Here is an 18,547-nt window from a genome sequence, read left to right on the forward strand (position 1 = left end):
CAATGATCTTCAAAGTGATTTGTATAAAGTGTGTGTTCTGTATCTTACGTTGGAGTGTATCACGCTACCACTTCGGAGTTGCCTAAGTTTTGTCTCACCGCAGGGAGAGGCGTTAACAAGTTGACTGGGGCGAGCGCCCCCAGAGGGCAGGGACTTTTGCTGCGGAACTCCCTTAGCGTGTTTCAGGCCAATTAGCCTAATGGCCAGGGGAGTCCGTGAAGCAGCTGCAGCCAATCAACACCGCCTGTTGACGCACGCTGAACTACTGCAGGTCTTAGGCAGTATTGCCGACTATAGTTGTTTCTGCAGATGGCACACGACAACTTCGAAGGACAACGCACGCTTACAAATCAACAAAAGCTGCAAGGTGAAATGTTCGTCAACGTGATAAAAAATAAGGAACTGCCTGTAACTCACTTAAATAGTGATATGCTGTTTGAATCAGTCAGATGAATCAAAACACACTCGCGGCCATCAAGATGATACCATAGATATTAGATCGCATTTTTTTTCTCTTTAACAAGGGGAGGCCGCCAATTGTGAAATTCAGATTCGATTCATACCGCGCATAATAAAAGCTCATGGCCAAAGGTGTAATGTGGCAAAGCACCAAGATGCACTTCTCAGCCGTTGTCGAGAAAATCGACAGTTAAAAGAAACCGTTGCGGTGAAATACTCTCGACGATTAGTAATTTTCAACAGCGTCGTGGCGCAGCGGTAAGCGCCCGGGTTCGTAATCCGAAAGTCGCCGGATCGAATCTCGCGCCAAGCAATTTTTTTTATTATTAGTTTTTTGTAATTCATATATATATATACATATAAAGTATTAATGAATTGCTTATGCATGTTGGTGAAGGCGGATCGCTCTCCAATTGTACCGCCTCCATTTTTCCGCTTTTTTTTAACAGGGTGTACCAAAGCTCTCCCGTCCGCACTGATTTTCGACAATGTTATAAGTTGCGCTAGGGACCGCATCTACCTTCTTTCGAAGTTAGCAGGCAACTACGCTGTTATGCGGCGGCTCGTTTCGGCCCATTCAACATCTGTCATTCAAGTGTAACGAGCGAGTAACGGAGTTTATATTTCATACCTGCCACAGCAAATTTGTGTTCGTGGGGTCTCTATTCTAATTCGAACGTTTGACTTACGCTATACGTATTCGTTTCGGAATATCGTTTCTACGTCTTCCGTTAACTATACGTGGTTAACATTATGAAGACAATTAATAACATTTGTGAAATACAACTTTGTTTGCGGAAAACATAATGATGTCGCCAGTTTTTCCACGACAAACGACTTTCAACAACTTATTATATGCATAATTGTTGCAACTGATTGCCGGGAATTATATATATATATATATATATATATATATATATATATATATATATATATTTGAATTATAAAAAACAAATACTACAAAAAAAGTTGCATAGCGCAAGATTCGATCCGGCGACCTTCGGATTACGAACCCGAGCGCTTACCGCTGCGCCACGACGCTGTGGAGAATTAGTAATCGTAGAGAGTATTTTACCGCAACGGTTTCTTTTAACTGTCGATTTTCTCGACAACGGCTGAGAAGTGCATCTTGGTGCTTTGCCACATTACACCTCTGGCCATGAGCTTTTATTATGCGCGGTATGAATCGAATCTGAATTTCACAATTGGCGGCCTCCCCTTGTAAGTCATCAGTCTTTCGACTGGTCATATGCTATCTGTCTTTCCGTGCAAGGAGCTAATATTTTCTTTTGTACTTAACTAAGACGTCTACCATCCTGCTAATTTGTATTTCATGTACTATTCTGTCTGCACATACTGTCTTTGCCTCTACTAGTCCTTTTGAGCCAAATTAACTTCCCTGGTTGCCGCACGAGATGCTCCAGGAACTCGTCCCTCCGTTCCTTCTTCTGGTGCGATTCTAGTAATTTCTTTCCTCTCCTATTCTTCTTAATAACTCTTCAATTCGTACCTTACATGTACAACTATTCTTTTAAATTATTCGATAGTATCTCATTTCAAGTACTTTCAGTTTCTTGTTGCAGAGCGCTGTATTGAACAAAGCTTTTTCTTCCTGTACCAGTCTACTTCGAGATAATCCTTGCCTCAGAGATCCTGTATAATTTTGATTCCTGGATTGAAAAAAATTAGTTTACTTCTCCCACTATAAGGCCGCATTCAATTTTATTGTTAAGGAAGTCGACATTCTCCATTTTACTACTCGTCGTTACCTTCTTTTGTTTGTTTAAGGCAAACCGTGTGCTAAGCACGCAGTTCATTATCCTCAACAAGTTTTCTGTGTATTCCCCTTGCACTCTTATTCCTAAATTCTATGGGATACATAATAAACAGTCAGGAATATGTGCACCTAGGTGCTGCACCACTTCGTCTTTGTGTCGCTGGGTATTCACAGCAGTCCTCCAACGAAGACCTGATGCTCCGTATACCTACTTAACATCTTCATTTCTCATCTAGTATCCTTACCTACACCTATTTGTTTTTGTGGTGTTCCTACGATTTTAAAAACTGTAATATTCCTTCTAGAAGCATGTACTTCGTGAATCATCCTGCAGACCTGTTTTTTGTGATGTTCCTATGACTGTACAAGCTGTAATATTCCTCGTAGAGGTACGTACTTCGAGAATCATCCTTCAAACTGGAACGTTACTCAGCTATCAAGAGCGAATTCCTTGATTCATTCTCGTTGTTATGGACTTCAGTACTATCAGGATCGTCTCTACAGTACAGTGGATAAGACACGCAGTGTCAGGCGGTTGGTACTGCTCTGCGTTTGCGATACATAAATTGGAGAAATTGCGACTTATGAGGCAAGCGCAAGATCTGTAGGCAATAGGCTTGGCGGATTTCTTTGTACAATCAAGGTAGCATACCGATCTATTTTTCTTTATCTTTGAATCACGTGGCACCTCCGCGAGGTAGTACTTCTCTTACAGCGGTCAAAATAAATATTGCATACCAAAACTTTAATACTAAATGCTGTGATCCAGAAATACATTATGGTGTCAATACACTGACTCGTTTGTACTGTAATTCCAGCGGAAACAGTCCATGTTTCTACCGTGAGGGAACATTATGTGTAGCCTATGGCAAACGTGTCACCTGTAACCGTTGCAACACATGTACCGTGTTTCATTATGAGAGTTGGGCAGTTTCAGGATGGTTCGGACAACAATAACGAATGATCTGAGGCTCCATATAGCCACTCTAATGGAGCAGGGAATGAGACATTTTGAGAGTCTCAGCGAATGTCATTGGGAGCCAAAGCGATGCGTCTAGAATGTGGAAGAAGCTTCCACCGACAGGATCAGTTGTCGATCGTCACAGAAGTGGTTCAAATGGTTCAAATGGCTCTGAGCACTATGGGACTTAACTTCTGAGGTCATCAGTCCCCTAGAACTTAGAACTACTTAAACCTAACTAACCGAAGGACATCACACACATCCATGCCCGAGGCAGGATTCGAACCTGCGATCGTAGCGGTCGCGCGGTTCCGGACTGTAGCGCCTAGAACCGCTTGGCCACTCCGGCCGGCACAGAAGTGGTCGTGGAAGAAATGCAACAGGTGTGGAGGACCGACATGTGCTTGTAACAGCAATTAGAAACCCTCAAAACAGTGCTACACGTCTGCGGCGGCACTTTCAAACATCTACAGGAGTGCTGGTGTCAACACAAAGATACGAAATAGGCTCCATGAGCAGGTGTTACGTGCAGAACACCTCTCAAGGTTCCTCCTCTAAATCGGGTTCGAAAAGATACTCTTGTAACATTGGCACAAAACCAGTCTTTGTGGTCTAGGCAGCAGTGGGACACAACGCTCTTTTCCGACGAGACCCGTATCAGTCTCCACCCTGACAATACTGATCTTGCCGCGCGGGGACCGATGACCTAAGCAGTTTGGTCCCACAAGAACTTACCACAAATTAAAAAAAAAATAAAAATACCGATGCGTGGAGGTGACGAGGTCAACGTTTACAGCCGGCCGGGGTGGCCGAGCGGTTCTAGGCGCTACAGTCTGGAACCGCGCGACCGCTACGGTCACAGGTTCGAATCCTGCCTCGGGCATGGATGTGTGTGATGTCCTTAGGTTAGTTAGGTTTAAGTAGTTCTAAGTTCTAGGGGACTGATGAACTCAGCAGTTAAGTCCCATAGTGCTCAGAGCCATTTGACAACGTTTACACCCTAAGTGTACTGCAGGTAGCCACTCTTATCAAGGCAGTTCAGTCACGTTTTGCGTTGGAATCGTGTATGGCCGTAGGATACCCGCTGTGCCAATACATGGCAAGACGACCGAAGTGGAGCATTGAGACGACGTCCTTGCACGCATTGTGGCTCCATTTGGTGAACATATTGGAGCGGGATTCACGCTCCTGGATCACAATGAACGCCTCCATCCTCACAGTCTGGTAAACATCTTCCTAATGGAGCATAGAATTAGTCGACTGGAAAGCTCTCCATATTATCCAGATGTCAGCTACATTAAGAACGCATGGCCCATGCTAAAACAAGCGGTTTTATATCATTCTGTCCTTCCGGGGACCTTACAAGGCCTCATAGGGGCCGCTCTGTAGGAATGGGACAATATCACACACGTTTATATATAAAATTTGATAAGCAATATGCCTAAACACATCAAAAGTGTCTCCAATTACTAGGAGGACCAACTAGTTCATAAACGATGTGTTAATCAAGACAGCTAGAAGAAATTGTAGTGTTGCAGTGAAATTTTTTGTGAGGTTTCGGTTAGAGACCTGGTAATCAAGGGAAAATAGGAATCGGTTACGATTGTGGACGGGGCCGTAATCAATTACTATTGGTTGCCTTTTACAGTTACACACAATTTAGTTTAAATTAGTAATTCCAGACCCAACAATAAATAAAATACCACACGTTATTAATGAAGGACTAAAAAACTGTGTAAATAATAATGTTTTCAGTGAGCTACAACTTAGCAAATCACCATTAAATACAGATGCAACAGATAATGTTTTAAAAACAAGCCACTGTGATCTGGGCAGAAGGCCTTACACGCCAGGAATGGCAATAAATTAAGAATTGTTTAAAACTTGCTGCAACTTACAAATTACAGGTATTGAAATATTAAAGGCAAGTCGCCATAAACACAGCAGAAGCCATCAGACGCCACGAATGGCAGTAAGTAGCAAGACTTACTGCTAAAATACAAATACCAAATTAGAATTTTAAGGCAAATCACCACAGTCACGCCAGGAACGCCAATAATATAAAAAAATTTAGAAACCTGCTATAAAACAGCAAATACAATAGCAAAGATTAATTAAAAAAACAAGCAACTGATCACCAACAGGGCGAAATAAGATTATGGTAAACTTTATAACACAGGGGTCACAGATGGTGCTCCTGCAATCGATCTCTGAGAAGGTCCGGCAACAAACACTTTAGAGCGATGAGACAGGCAGCCAAGAGTTGCATTCACTTGATGGTAACTTAGGCTAGTGGCAGTCTAACGAATGACTAATGATAATCTTGCTGAAGCTACCTGACGTCCGATAAACCAAATGCAACGATGGAACAATACGCCAAAACCGGAACCGGCGGTCTACACTACGTCCCCAGAACGCTGAGTTTAGAGCGCCTGGAACGAGAAAGGAACCACTACCGCCAGAGTAGAAAGCACTCCACTCGCTGCTCTTCGCCTTGGCGACACTATGCGCAGCAACGCGAACGCAAGCACTGGAGAACTGCGAGATATCACAATGGTGGAGGTTTCTCTATTTGGATTGAAATGCACTCATCTTAAGGCTTGCTGGATCCGGTTTATGACGAGGTCGTACACCCTCGTGACCACAGCCCTTCCATCCGGCAGTCCATGCGTGCCGCCTGCGGTCCCGTCGTGTTCTGGCACTGCGCGGACCTGGCTCCTCCTGAGTCCCCAACCGAACTGGTCCACTCACACGACCCGGAAAAAGAACGACGTCGCCCCAAAGATAGGGAAACAGTCACTACATACCGATAACCGTCGCTGCTGCCACTAGCGGACAGGCATCGCTTGCGAAACCGAGTAGAGCCAGTGAACACGAGAAGAAGACAAACAACCGCAACCATGTCAACTAATCGATACCGTCTGGCCTCCAACAGATGGCGGAAACCTACAAACAGCACCAACTCGAGCTGCAGCACGGCTCGCAGTTTTGTTTTCTCGTTTGTGTTTTTCAAGTGTAAATGTGTTTATCTTCTTTATTTATGATTTCTTATGACTGTATCTGACAGAACAGAATCAGTTTTCAGAATGAGATTTTCACTCTGCAGCGGAGTGTGCGCTGATATGAAACTTCCTGGCAGATTAAAACTGTGTGCCCGACCGAGACTCGAACTCGGGACCTTTGCCTTTCGCGGGCAAGTGCTCTACCAACTGAGCTACCGAAGCACGACTCACGACCGGTACTCACAGCTTTACTTCTGCCAGTACCTCGTCTCCTACCTTCCAAACTTTACAGAAGCTCTCCTGCGAACCTTGCAGAACTAGCACTCCTGAAAGAAAGGATATTGCGGAGACATGGCTTAGCCACAGCCTGGGGGATGTTTCCAGAATGAGATTTTCACTCTGCAGCGGAGTGTGCGCTGATATGAAACTTCCTGGCAGATTAAAACTGTGTGCCCGACCGAGACTCGAACTCGGGACCTTTGCCTTTCGCGGGCAAGTGCTCTACCAACTGAGCTACCGAAGCACGACTCACGACCGGTACTCACAGCTTTACTTCTGCCAGTACCTCGTCTCCTACCTTCCAAACTTTACAGAAGCTCTCCTGCGAACCTTGCAGAACTAGCACTCCTGAAAGAAAGGATATTGCGGAGACATGGCTTAGCCACAGCCTGGGGGATGTTTCCAGAATGAGATTTTCTCATTCTGGAAACATCCCCCAGGCTGTGGCTAAGCCATGTCTCCGCAATATCCTTTCTTTCAGGAGTGCTAGTTCTGCAAGGTTCGCAGGAGAGCTTCTGTAAAGTTTGGAAGGTAGGAGACGAGGTACTGGCAGAAGTAAAGCTGTGAGTACCGGTCGTGAGTCGTGCTTCGGTAGCTCAGTTGGTAGAGCACTTGCCCGCGAAAGGCAAAGGTCCCGAGTTCGAGTCTCGGTCGGGCACACAGTTTTAATCTGCCAGGAAGTTTCATATCAGCGCACACTCCGCTGCAGAGTGAAAATCTCATTCTGGAAACATCCCCCAGGCTGTGGCTAAGCCATGTCTCCGCAATATCCTTTCTTTCAGGAGTGCTAGTTCTGCAAGGTTCGCAGGAGAGCTTCTGTAAAGTTTGGAAGGTAGGAGACGAGGTACTGGCAGAAGTAAAGCTGTGAGTACCGGTCGTGAGTCGTGCTTCGGTAGCTCAGTTGGTAGAGCACTTGCCCGCGAAAGGCAAAGGTCCCGAGTTCGAGTCTCGGTCGGGCACACAGTTTTAATCTGCCAGGAAGTTTCATATCAGCGCACACTCCGCTGCAGAGTGAAAATCTCATTCTGGAAACATCCCCCAGGCTGTGGCTAAGCCATGTCTCCGCAATATCCTTTCTTTCAGGAGTGCTAGTTCTGCAAGGTTCGCAGGAGAGCTTCTGTAAAGTTTGGAAGGTAGGAGACGAGGTACTGGCAGAAGTAAAGCTGTGAGTACCGGTCGTGAGTCGTGCTTCGGTAGCTCAGTTGGTAGAGCACTTGCCCGCGAAAGGCAAAGGTCCCGAGTTCGAGTCTCGGTCGGGCACACAGTTTTAATCTGCCAGGAAGTTTCATATCAGCGCACACTCCGCTGCAGAGTGAAAATCTCATTCTGGAAACATCCCCCAGGCTGTGGCTAAGCCATGTCTCCGCAATATCCTTTCTTTCAGGAGTGCTAGTTCTGCAAGGTTCGCAGGAGAGCTTCTGTAAAGTTTGGAAGGTAGGAGACGAGGTACTGGCAGAAGTAAAGCTGTGAGTACCGGTCGTGAGTCGTGCTTCGGTAGCTCAGTTGGTAGAGCACTTGCCCGCGAAAGGCAAAGGTCCCGAGTTCGAGTCTCGGTCGGGCACACAGTTTTAATCTGCCAGGAAGTTTCATATCAGCGCACACTCCGCTGCAGAGTGAAAATCTCATTCTGGAAACATCCCCCAGGCTGTGGCTAAGCCATGTCTCCGCAATATCCTTTCTTTCAGGAGTGCTAGTTCTGCAAGGTTCGCAGGAGAGCTTCTGTAAAGTTTGGAAGGTAGGAGACGAGGTACTGGCAGAAGTAAAGCTGTGAGTACCGGTCGTGAGTCGTGCTTCGGTAGCTCAGTTGGTAGAGCACTTGCCCGCGAAAGGCAAAGGTCCCGAGTTCGAGTCTCGGTCGGGCACACAGTTTTAATCTGCCAGGAAGTTTCAGAATCAGTTTTGTTTCTTTTTATGTCCAGTACCAACAATAAAGCAATACGCAAAATTTATTTTGATCACTGTACATCCATACAGTAAATGTCCAGTTTGTGGAGAAAGTTTGTCTGCTATTTGTAGTGACTAATCAGTTCTTCTTTCTGTCCATTTTTTCTTACTTTGATTATGATGAACTATAGGACATTATCATATAAACCAACACTTATAAGAACAGAAAACGTACTGCAAGTAGAAGCTGATATTCCGAGTGATGTTGTTTTAGAAATTATGCGTATTGTACAAGTTAAGTTTAAACGTTATCAAGGAGTACAGAGCCATCAGCACAGTGTAAACCCTGCGTGTTGTTCAAATTCTGCCATACGAATAATGGTGAAACATGATTATAAATTACATAAACGGTCCTCTCATTGCAACGAGGTCTGCATAACAAATGGTTAAGCATCCAGAAAGTAAGGGAACAGGAATGTGAAATTGAGAGTTGGCAATACTCTCTTAGGATTTAAAGGTTGGCTACAGCACGCATACACAAGCTCTGAAATCTAAGATATTGTTGTCGCGCTTCGCAGCACACGGATTAATTAGTGGCAGTTTGGAAGCCAGTGTAGGAGCCCGCCTGCTGTGGTGCGCACGTGTGTTGGGCGAGGGGTCGTCGCCGAGCTGCCGTACTGCCGTGTCCGCCAGCAGCGACACAGGATTTGGTACTGAGCTGATATTTTTTTATAATTTTCAGCGCGCTTATTAATTTAAAGAAAAGGGTTTGTGTATGTGCGTAGCAGCAGACGGTAATTTTGATAATGACAGGAGTTGCATTCTTAAGGGAAACCATTGTTAGGCGAATAGATTAAGTATTGATTTCTGTCATCGATTTCTTTTGTAATTGTCAGGGAATTGTTTCAATATGTATTTAATTGAGAAGTATTTCAGTCTGTCTCAAGAGTTTGATTAATTTGTAATATTACTTTAATGCCACTGGAGGCAGATTTACATACGAAGCGATTGTTCAAAGCGCTTCTACCGTTTTGTCAATTGAATGAGAAAGAATCGCTTTCAGAATATAGTTTCTAAAAAAAATGAATTACTTGTTTGGGTTATCATTTATCGAGTTTAGATTTGACCAAACCCTTTCTCTTGAATTATATGTAGTTGTGGTAAGCAGTCCGCATCTCGTGGTCGTGCGGTAGTGTTCTCGCTTCCCACGCCCGGGTTCCCGGGTTCGATTCCCGGCGGGGTCAGGGATTTTCTCTGCCTCGTGATGGCTGGGTGTTGTGTGATGTCCTTAGGTTAGTTAGGTTTAAGTAGTTCTAAGTTCTAGGGGACTGATGACCTAAGATGTTAAGTCCCATAGTGCTCAGAGCCATTTGTGGTAAGCAGCAGCAGCTGCAGCAACAGCAGGATCCGCCATACAGAACATGAATTGCACTCAGCATGAATAATAGGTTTTTTTATGTTTTTGTTAAATAATGGAATGTAGCAGATCAAGCAGTGGCAGCAGAAAGACCAAGTAAGTTATTTGTTGCCCACAGGACCAATTTAAAAAAAATAAAATTTAGGCGATCTCTGTAATAGTAAAGTTAACAAGAGTACAAACACGAGATCGTCAGTAGAAAAGAATAAAGAGCTCGCGACATTCAAAATTTTCTGAGTCCCAACAGAATAGCATTGTTCGAGCACAATGAAGTGTCAACACGGGGCACTCACTAGGGGTAAACATTCGACACGGTTAGCCTGTTATTGGAGTGCAACATCAACACTTCCGTTTGTGATAGTGAGCGAAATCAATGGAAAATTGTTAGACGAGTACAGACCAACCTGCCTCAATTGCTCTTGTAACATGAAGTAAAAATGCTGAAAAGCATGCAACATTATGTATCAGGAGTTTGGCAAAGCATTTAAGACACCGAAATAAACTGGTTATGCAAATGTAGCAGAACAGAAGACCGCTGACAATCCGTAGAGAGCGGAACCAATTCTCTCACGACAAATTAAGGCGAAAAGCACAACCTCTCGTAGACCATAAATACTTCATCTCGCTGGGATAGAGTCAGCCTTTCAGTAGCATCGAAGGCATCCAGGTCGTTCGAACTCCATTGCCTGATTATTGGAGTTAAACAGCTTGTGTATGAGACTGTCATACTCCGTACGCGATGACCAATGATCCGTAGCCACATATAATGCCTTCAGTACAGGCGTCACTGATGGGTAGTAGAGGGACGTATCAACGCCGTTACAGTCTGGGACACCAAATTGCTCTAAACTCCAGTGCGGCATGGTGCAGACTTCCAACTGAACTGCGGGCCGGAATCAGCATTCAGCACGACCTCACATTGCAGTTCATCTAATGGGACAAGACGGGCAGTGACGTGAGAGGGACGGAGTACTCCCAGAACGCCGTGTAAGACGAAACACTCACGCGCCGTGGCCACCGCCATCTCTGAACAGAGCTTACTGTGAAGCCATTGGCACACGGACCGTGCATCCGAACGTTGAGCGTTGAGCGTGCCGAGTTTCTGACGTCATAGCGTGAAACAGCACGTTCGGGAGTCTTTCCGAAGGTGCAGTGCAATATCTAGCATGTCAGATAGTCTCAGCGTGCTTCTGAGCGTTGACCAATCAGATGGCACAACGCAACCTACGTCACACGCACGCCACCTGCCTTCAGCACAGAGCTGTGATGCGCCATATTGGCATTGAGTTCAAGCCTACACGTATATATGCTGTTTCTGAGCACCAGCCAATTGAGGATCACTCGAAAACCCGTTGTTAACTGTGTGATTCGTGGCAATAAAATAATGAGAAACGTCATATTCGTGGGAAAAGAATTATTATAACTCGCGTATTATGAGAGTATGGCATTTGAAGGTAGCGACACACCGAGGAACCATCAAAAATCCCTTGTTCTTGGTACTATTTATTATAATTAAATTTCAGGTAGTAACATAGCTAGGATTAAAGCATTCAGCATGTTGTAAGATATTAGAATTGGCCACTAATGAATTTAACGTGCCGGCACGGTAGCTCAGCCTGCCGGCACGGTAGTTCAGCGTGTTCGGTCAGAGGGTTAGCTACCCTCTGTAATAAAAAAAAAAAAAAAAAAAACCGAGTGAACGGATAAACGAACAACCTGAACGGGTGTCATGAGACGTCCGCCCCGAACATATACAACGTACCAAATAGAACAAAATGAGATCAACAAAGAATTAAAAAAAAAAAAAGAAAGTGTGTTCGGTCCGAGAGCTAGCTGGTCTCTGTAATAAGAAGACAGAGTGAAGGGATCAACAAGGAACTTCAACGGATGTCATGTGACGTCCGCTATTACCAAATGCAACGAACAAAACGGAAAAAAGAACATAACGAGTAGCGTCACCGATCTACGACCAGATCGGTGGTAAAACGGTGGTTTATGTCTCGCGAAGTGTAAATACTTTTTTCCCTGACATTCACGTATTTAATTGGTTCTGATGCTTTATTATTAGTTTAATGTAAGTATATACTACATATCTGGTATTACGTAAATATAAGTTCACCTTTTTTTGAGGAGTGAGTTTGTTCGATCGGCTTGAACTACAGGACAGCTTGCGCTACTTGTATAAAGATATTTTGTTTCGCCTGCCCATGCGACAGAGCGGTTCTAGGCGCTTCAGTCCGGAACCGCGTTGCTGCTACAGTCGCAGGTTCGAATCCTGCCTCGGGCATGGATGTGTGTGACGTTCTTAGGTTAGTTAGGTTTAAGTAGTTCTAAGTCTAGGGGGCTGATGACCCCATAGTGCTTAGAGCTATTTGAACCATTTTTTATTTTGTTCCTTTTTCTTTTGACTTTCGTAATTCACGTCTTTTAAAGATTCTGCTACTGTATAGGAACAGTGACGAAGTAAGAATGACCTTAGGGTTTTACCAAAATGTGGGAAAGATAAAATAACGTTTATCTTATGTGGAGAATTACTGCAAATTTGTGTCACACTGTGTGTAATGGAACTTTTATAAGCCTGTGTCCTTATTAATTGGACATGGTACTTCCTTTTTTGTCTTAAAATGTGTACATCGATATTGAAGTGTCTGTGCATTTTACATATAGGTCAGCGTGACTAGGCTATAGCCAATGGAGGAAACGTGCGTTTTAATAGAGCGAACGTGGGAATTTTAAGCACGCCCATTGAGTAAATAGTGTGATTTACGAATAGAAACATCCCACAGCTGCCGCTGGAGTGCGTCGCGATCGCGTATGCCACGTTGGGGTCCACGTATCGTGTGCACGATCACATCGTTCCTTTCCGTTCAGCAATACGTTGAACTCGGCACGCTCAACGTTGACGTTCGACAGCGCAGTCCGTGTGCCGACGGCTTAAGCCACGGGCCTGAGCAACGGGTTGATGCAGCGAACCGACGCGGCCGGAGCCAGGCGCTGGGTTCAGCAGATCCCTCGCTGGCTTGCTAAGCCACAAGCCGCCGCTGGAGATACGGCAACGATTTGTATGCAGAGAAACAAATGAAGCGATATCTCTGATTTATTACGTCTAGCGACGACACACAGATTCCCGCCAAAACGGTAGGGATCTCCAGCCCAGAAGTGAGCGACAGCTGCACAGTAATACAGGAATCTGGAGATAAAAAAAAAAGTCACAGTGCAACGCTACTGGAGAATCGGTAACGATTCAAGACCATAAACTAAACTCAAGTTAGCATTAATACGTTCCTAGGTGACCACCACAAGGTTAGTACACGACCATAAATTTGAACATGGCTTATCTAAACAAAAGGGGTTCGGTCATGCACTGTTGGTTTAAACCTTTGTAGAAACACGGACTTCTCAAGAAGCACTTTAGTTTAGCATAAACGTGTCACTGAATTACCGTCTGGAACCGCACGACCGCTACGGTCGCAGGTTCGAATCCTGCCTCGGGCATGGATGTGTGTGATGTCCTTAGGTTAGTTAGGTTTAAGTAGTTCTAAGTTCTAGGGGACTTATGACCACAGCAGTTGAGTCCCATAGTGCTCAGAGCCATTTGAACCATTTTGAACTGAATTACCAAACAAGTTATAAGTGAATTGAGAATATTAAAAACGTGAAGAATATGATCACTTAGGATAATAAAGTGAGCTACGACCAAAACATTAATCATCAGTATTCGTTTATTTAAATCACACAGAAATTTATTCCGAATGGTGGTCTCACACAGGTTTTTACTGAACACAATATAGAAACAACAAATCAAAACTGCTATACCTCGAAATACCCCTAAGTTCCGAACAGGTGCACATCGAACTTACTTAAGCTCAAGCCGCGCAATATTTATCAAAATCAGTCTCACCGACTAAGGGACGAAAACCAAAGATCCACAAACAATGTCCTGCCTATTAAAAAACTTGGTAATCTGATCCACTGTTTTATTCAGTGTAGCTACTTACGACTTAACCATCATTCGTAACATTACACATGTTATAACACCTATACGTTTCAAACATATATCTTACATACTGTTGATTGAATAGCAGTCAGATATTACATTATTTGATTTTATACGTATGTAAAACAACGTCTTTAGTAAAACCTTATATCTTATAATCTGGGTAAACTGAAGGTTTTATTCAGCTAGGTGCTGCTATATTATATAAAACTAATAACAATCTTTATACTTTTAGGTTATTAAAATTCTTGTTAAATATCGCAAGAATAATGGAATAATGTGTGTATATGTGGAGCAATCTTGGTTTTGGTATTATTCTGTGGGATTATTCAATACACTTTTATAATAATTTGGGTATTTGTTCAACAATAATGGAAACATGGTAATTTTTAGCTGATATTAAGCCCTAACCAACTATGTGTATAAGCATATTTGGCTTATCTGTATCATTTTTCATAGATTTGGAGAAACAATTTTTATACAAATGTTAATAACTTCGTCATTCATGACTTTATACATGTGCCACAATCTTGTACATGGATGACAGAAGCATCACACTAAATCCTTCTCCATCTCCTCCTCCATTTACAACCACCCAGATTTTATTTTTTCTGTGATACCCTTCAGGGGAATAGGACGTCAAACGGGCCGTTTTGGAGCAGAGGAGACACCACAGGACATTTTAATTTCTACTACCTATATTTTTACAAATAAATTCATAAAACTTTTCCAGAATGACCAGAAAGAATTCAGGATTCACATTCACAGCAGTGTAAGCACAAAAACACAACAAAATAAAATTTTTAACGTATGACATTTCATTATTTTTCTACTTACTGTTGGCTGCATTTGTTGCTATAGGTACACTTTTCTTCAAAAGTAAGAGAGATTCTTCGATGAATTTGCACAGCACACAAAACATACTTAAAGGCGCATGAAACTCCAGAGTTTATTTAATTTATGAAAAAATGAATGAGCTGTTGCATTTTAACTTCATGTTTAGAAAAAACTCAAATTTTGTAGTTAATTATATCAGTTTTTACCACAGTTTTTAATATATTTAGAAAATTCTAGAGTTTGTATATTGGTTTGTATATTGTGCAAAATTCATCGAAGAATCTCTTTTACTTATGAAGAAAAGTGTACGTATACCGACAAATGCAGCCAATAGTAAGTGAAAAAATGATGAAATTTCACATGTAAAAAATTATTTTGTTAGGTTTTCGAACTTCTATTGCAATGTGTGTGAATCCTGAATCCTTCCTGGTCATGCTGACAAAGTTTTATGAATTTATTTGTAAAAGTATAAACAGTGAAAATTACTATGTCCTGTGGTCCCTCTCCTGCTCCAAATAGGCCCGTTTGACGTCCTCCCCCCCTCCCCCCCTAAAACGATTAAGGGGAATGCCATAATGGTTCATTTGAAAAGGGCACTGCCGATTGCCTTCCGTTTTGAAGCTTGCAGTTCGTCTGCAGTGACCTTGTTGACAGAATTTTAAAGTCTGATTTTCCTTCCTTTCTACTGGTGCAATATATTTCTGATAGATGTCATTCCTCACGGCCTACAACAGCATATTGTGGAAATTTCTAACCAATTAATAGCTCAAAAACTTACGTTAGTCTTGACGACAGTATTTGTTAATTTTATTCTGCCTTATAGGTTTCGACTTACGCCATTTTCAAAGGTTCAGAATATATCGTATATAATACCTTTGCGTTTAAAACTCAAACTGAATTTGTCAGATATGGATACAAAGTATCTGGATCTGGTCCATCTCACGTGGTGGCATGGCCGCAAAATATCTTACGGCATTTATATAATCTGCTGCTGACAGTGTTAATTAGACTGATAGTTCTGAAATACTATGTATTTATTAATATATCTATTTGTAGTGCTATGTAGTCTTCATATGTAATCGGAATGTGAAATAAATGCGCAAATAAATAATAAGAATAACATGTGGTGTCCACTCTAGGATCTCTTACAGGCATTTCTTCAACCAATTGTGGTCACTGACAACAGTTCACAGTGTATTTACCCTCCTACGCAAAAATAACTCTCAGCTCGAAAATAAAAGCAACATTCACCTAAATAATACTACCAGGAGAAATGGGTAACACCATCCATCACTCATCGTAAGTGTGGTACAAAAGGAGTGAAGTGTTCAGCCACAATAATCTCTAACCATTTACCCTGTGATCTGAAATATCTGATACATGATGACATTCATCTTCAAACACATACTGAAATTATATGCACTTGAGATTTTCTACTCCTACTTAAAATTGTTTTAATGCGTTGGTCCTCAAACAATAGATCACAGATGAAAAAATAAAAGATTCCTCTTGGGTATTTGTGTAAAACAGAACTATATCCTAAAAAACGTTTTCGCCGTTTGCGTCTCATTCGTGCAGCGTTTAGAAAAATAATGGTAGAAACTGGCTCAGAAATTTGTTTCTACTTTTAAGTTCTACTTTTAAGGTGTTTACACACAGTAATCATATTAGCTCGCGTTGTTGGGATTTATTCATAACTGCTACGACGTGGTCTGGATGGTTGCGTAAAACTTTTCTTTTTGCAGTGTAGTACCACGTATGGACGAATCTCATAAAAGAAAAGACGTCTATGTTAAATTATCCTTTTTGTTAACCTATTACTCGCTTTCTTATGAAAGGTCCCTAACATTTAGTTACTACCGAGCTATTACTTAAAGTTCAAAAATAATATTTAATTCTGCCTCGAGCCAGACCAAAGAGTGTACCTGTTCTTGCTGTCTTGGCTGCGATCATGGATGTCTGTGATCCAGTAATATTACGTTAAGCAATTTTTACATTTTAGAAAAGGTTCCCGCGCTATCACGGATATTTAGAGTTTAAAATTCTTCCACTTTGTAACTACATGAAAAGATTAAGTTTCTTACCAAAAATGTCATAGTAATTTCAGCCTTGCTTTTATCCACTACGATAAAGTTTGTCAGCGTAAAGCGCATTAAAAAATGGGAAACTTAGAGTTATCAGTAGATGACTAATTTTAAGAAAGAATAATTCGAACCCCCTTTTTATAGATATAATTTTAACTTTAAAAGGAACTCACACTCACAAGACAAATCATGTAGAGAACACGCACGAACACGAAGAAGAACAAGACTCTTCTAAGTTATGGTATATATACTGCTAGTACAGAGTTTACAAAAAATCATATAGTATTGTTTGTTTTTTAAATAACATTATTCTCTATATTATTATCGTATCTTTTTCATGCAGACTCTTAAAGTATTAGGTAATAGTTGGAATAACATATAAAACATTTTCTCTCATACTTAATTTTACTTGTTGCATTATAAGATCTGTTACAGGCAATCACATTTCAGAGAACCTTACAGGCGACGGACACGCTATCTGTGTAAACGGCTACAGGGACCACAGCTGTCTAAAATGCTATTGTCTGGTGAGAGCTTCCGTTTAATTATAGGAATACAATTATGTGGTTATCGGAGTACCGCTGACAAGGCTCCACTACTTCGTGTGCGCATCTGTTGATGCGGGACGTAAATAGTTATTAATCGTTGCTATCCGAGCACGTGCAGCGTTGAATGTTTTACGAACTTTTTCCGCATTTTTTTTTTCTGCTCATAATCGGAGGGTAGTCGTAATGCTTTAGTGCATTTATGAGCACAGTATAACGACATGCAGGTACGGCACCGAAATAAAGAAGGTACGGTCACTGTGATTAAATAAAATTAGCTTGTGTGGTTTTAATAATCGCGTAACTTAATTTAATTGCCACCTTCATCGGATTACTCCTCATTACACATGTCGGTTATGGTGCGCAGCAATTTTCTGCTCGCTTCAGCAACATGGTGGAATTTTTGTTTGTTTAGAGCAGTAACACAGGATAATTACCAAATATCCGACGATATCACGATATTCTGATGGGCAAGGAACACATAATACTCTCGCCGTTTAAAAGAGAGAAGTGTCAAGTTTCGACGTTGCTGTTTATTTTATTTGGCATCTACTGAAAAAAAGTGGGTTGTTGTTGTGTGAGAGAGAATAGTGTCCTGGTACGATTGATACCACAGCTCTTGTCGGAGCAGTGGGGTACCCGCTTCCTTTTCTACCTCTTTCGGGCTTTAGCCTTTTACGTTCATTAGCTATTTGCGTCGCGCTGATCTTTTTTTCTACAGAAGCAGCACTGACCTTTATGTGAACCTCTGGAACCATGTCAGATATCGTATGAATCAACAAGCTTACTGTTACCAGTCTCTGTTTGTTTGTATCCGTAAGACGTAACAAAGGTTTTAACACTAAAAATTAAAACAATTGCAGCCCTCGGTCGCGAAAATGGTCTTTTTGACCTAGGTTTCGGCCACTTGTAAGAGTGCCTCCATCATATATAAAACTTTTTAAACTGGCTTGTCAGGCATAAAATAAATATGAAGCGATAACGCTTTAGCCACAAAATATTAAAACAGTAAACATAGAAGCAGGCCACTACGGGCTGCACCGCATGTCGAGCTGCGGTAGCGTCAGACTGATGCTCGATATGTTTTCTATTTTAATATTTTGTGATTAAAGCGTTATCGCTTCATATTTATTTTATACGTGACACGCCAGTTTAAAATGTTTTATATCTGATGGAGGCACTCTTACAAGTGGCCGAAACCTAGGTCAGAAAGAATTCATTTTCGCGACCGAGGGCTGCAATTGTTTTATTTTACCCTGTAACGTTCTCTGATAAAGCAGCCATGTTTAAAGCTTTAAGGCTTAA

This window comes from Schistocerca americana, chromosome 5, assembly GCF_021461395.2.
Source record: "Schistocerca americana isolate TAMUIC-IGC-003095 chromosome 5, iqSchAmer2.1, whole genome shotgun sequence".
NCBI classification, from domain to species: domain Eukaryota; kingdom Metazoa; phylum Arthropoda; class Insecta; order Orthoptera; family Acrididae; genus Schistocerca; species Schistocerca americana.